Source organism: Desmodus rotundus, chromosome 6 (assembly GCF_022682495.2).
Source record: "Desmodus rotundus isolate HL8 chromosome 6, HLdesRot8A.1, whole genome shotgun sequence".
Lineage (NCBI taxonomy): Eukaryota > Metazoa > Chordata > Mammalia > Chiroptera > Phyllostomidae > Desmodus > Desmodus rotundus.
The window spans coordinates 56777936-56781393 of NC_071392.1; the positions used below are offsets into that span (position 1 = coordinate 56777936).

General features: G+C 38.2%; 1 non-coding gene across 1 annotated transcript; it reads right to left on the reverse strand.

The window, feature by feature from the left end:
• Window positions 1-3038: 3038 nt before the first annotated feature.
• Window positions 3039-3145, reverse strand: LOC128781296 (U6 spliceosomal RNA). Its single transcript, XR_008427222.1, has one exon. It is a non-coding gene; the product is annotated as a U6 spliceosomal RNA (small nuclear RNA).
• Window positions 3146-3458: the final 313 nt, after the last annotated feature.

The window sequence follows — 3458 nt, forward strand, 5'->3', positions numbered from 1 at the left end:
ATGATGTTGGCTGTAGGTCTCTCATATATGTACTTTATTATGTTGAGGAATGCTCCCTCTATTCTCACTTTGCTGAGTGTTTTTATCAGAAATGGGTGCTGTATCTTATCAAATGTTTTTCCACATCTATTGATATGATTGTGTGATTTTTGCCTTTGCTGTTGTTGATGTGATGTATTATGTTTATTGATTTGTGAATATTGTACCATCCTTGCATCCCTGCGATGTATCCCACTTGGTCATGGTGGATGATCTTTTTAATGTATTGCTGGATGCGGTTTGCCAATATTTTGTTGAGGATTTTAGCATCTATGTTCATCAACTATATTGGTCAGAATTTTTCTTTCTTTGTTGTGTCTTTATCTGCTTGGGATTAGGATGATGCTGGCTTCATAAAAAGAGTTTGGGAGTCTTCCATCAGTTTGGACTTTTTGGAATAGTCTGTAAACGATAGGTGTTAGCTCTTCCATAAATGCTTTGTGAAATTCTCCTGTGAAAATATCTGGCCCAGGGCTTTTGTGTGTTGGGAGTTTTTTGATGACTGCTTCGATTTCGTCTGTTGTTATTGGTCTGTTCAGGTTTTCTGCTTCTTCTTCATTCAGTTTTGGAAGATTATATTTTTCTAGAAATGTGTCCATTTCACCTAGGTTTTCACATTTCTTGGCATACAGTTCTTCATAGTAATTTCTAACAATCCTTTGTATTTCTGTGGTATCAGTTGTAGTCTCTCCTCTTTCATTGCTGATTGAGTTTATTTGGATCCTCTCTTTTTTTCTTGATGAGCCTACTTAAAGGTTTTTCGATTTTGTTTATCGTTTCAAAATACCAGCTCCTGGATTCATTGATCCTTAGAACTGTGCTTTTAGTCTCTATGTCATTTAACTCTGCTCTGATCGTGGTTATTTCCTTCCTTGTGCTTGCTCTGGGCTGTCTTTGTTGTTGTTCCTTGAGTTCTTGTAGGCGTAGTGATGGGTTGTTTGTTTGAACTGTTTCTATCTTTTTAAGGTAGGCCTGTATTGCTATGAACTTCCCTCTCAGGACTGCCTTTGCTGTATCCCATAGGTTTTGGGTTGTTGTGAGTTCATTTTCATTTGTTTCCAGAAAGTTTTTGATTTCTTCCCTAATCTTGTTCTTCACCCTTTCATTGTTTAATAGCATGCTATTCAGTCTCCATGATTTTGAGTGTTTTGGCTTTTTTCCTTTGGGGTTGGTTTTTAGTTTCAGTCCCTTGTGGTCAGAGAAAATGCTTGATATGATTTCAATTTTCTTGACTTTGTTGAGGCTTGCTTTGTGTCCTATCATGTGGTCTATCTTTGAAAAAGTTCCATGTACAGTCGAAAAGAATGTGTATTTTGCTTCTTTGGGAAGAAAAGGTCTATATATATCAGTTAAGTCCATTCCATGTAGGGTATTGTTAAGTGACACAATATCTTCCTTGATATTTTGTTTGGAAGACCAGTCCGTTTTTGACAGTGGGGTGTTAAAGATCCCTACTATAATTGTGTTGCTGTGAATGTCTTTCTTGAAGTCCTCCAAGATTTTCTGTATGTATTTCTCGCTCCTATGTTGGGTGCATGTATATTTACAATGTTTAGTCTTCTTGGTGGATTCTTCCTTTGAGTATTATGAAGTGACCTTCTGGGTCTCTCTTTATGGCCCTTCTTTGGAAGTCTATTTTGTCTGATATGAGTATTGCTACCCCTGTTTTTTTTTCCTGTCCGTTTGCTTGGAAAATTTGTTTCCAGGCTTTCACTTTCAGTCTGTGTAAGTCTTTTGTCCTGAGATGGGTCTCTTGTAGGCAGCATATGTGTGGGTCATGTTTTCTTATCCATTCAGCTGTTCTATGTCTTTTGATTGGAGCATTTAATCCATTTACGTTTAAGGTTATTATCGATAGGTAGTTATTCATTGCCATTTTTTCCCACCTGTGTTCCTCTCTCTTTCTCTTTTCCTTCTTTTCCTTAAAGCAGTCCCTTTAGCATCTCTTGCAGAGCTGGTTTGGTGGAAGTGTATTCTTTTAGACTTCTTTTGTCTGCGAAACTCTTTATTGAGCCTTCTATCTTAATTGAGAACCCTGCTAGGTAATGTAGTCTTGGTTGCAGGCCTCTGGTTCTCATTCCTTGGAATATTTTTTGCCATTCTCTTCTGGCTTGGAGCGTTTCCATTGAGAAGTCAGTTGCTAACCTTATTGGGGCTCCCTTGTATGTTATTTTCTGTTTCTCCCTTGCTGTCTTTAAGATCCTCTCTTTGTCTTGGAGTTTTACATTTTAATTATGATGTGTTGCAGTGTGCCTCTTTGGGTTCCTCTTGCTTGGGACTCTGTGTGTTTCCTGGATTTGGGTGACTTTTTCTCTACTCAGATTAGCGAAATTTTCCATCATTACTTTTTCAACCAAGTTTTCTATCCCTTGCTCTTCTTCTTCTCCTTCTGGTATTCCTATTATACGGATATTGTGACGTTTCATGTTGTCCTGCATTTCCTTTATTGCCTCTTCATTCTCTCTGAGCCTCTTTTCCTGTTCTTGCTCTTTCTGGGTGTTTTTTTCTACTTTGTCCTCCAGCTCGCTGATCTGATCCTCTGCTTCATCAAGTCTGCTTTTCATTCCTTCTACTGTGTTCTTAAGTTCAGAAATTGTTCTCTTCATTTCTTCTTGGCCCTTGTTGATAGTTTCTATTTCCTTTTTCATGTTGATATAGTTTGCAGTGAGTTCATTGTAGTTTCCTTGTAGTTTCTGGTAGTTCTCTGTGAGCTCAGCAAGTTTCCTGATAACCATTGCTTTGAACTCAGTATCTGATAGTTGAGTTGCCTCTTTTTCAGTTAGCATTTTTTTAGAGGCTTCCTCCTTTTCTTTCACATGTTGATTGTTTCTTTTTCTTCCAATTGTTTGTGATACTCTTCTTGTTAGCCTGTGCTTCTTAAATTGATCTATTCTGACTCCCAGGGTTTATGATATGAGCTTCTATGGTAGAATGCCAATGGGATTCAGTGGTGCTATCTCCTTAATCTCCTGTGCTCACTGTTCTTGAGCTGACATTTAAAAAATATGGAACAATTCACGAATTTGCGTGTCATCCTTGCACATGGGCTATGCTAATCTTCTCTGTATCATTCCAATTTTAGTATATGTGCTGCCGAAGCAAGCACTGGAACTGCCTTTTGACTCAGCAATTCCACTGCTGGGGTTACATCCTAAGAACCCTGAGTCACCAATCTATAAGAACCCATGCACCCCAGTGTTCATAGCAGCACAATTTACAATAGACAAGTCCTGGAAACAACCCAAGTACCTGTCAGTAAATTAATGGATAAAAAAACTGTGGTATATATTTGCCCAGTGGAATACTATGCAGCAGAAAGAATGGAGCTCCTATCATTTGTGACAACATGGATGGAACTTGAGAGCATTATGCTAAGTGAAATAAGCCAGGTGGTGAAAGATAAGTACCATATGATCTCA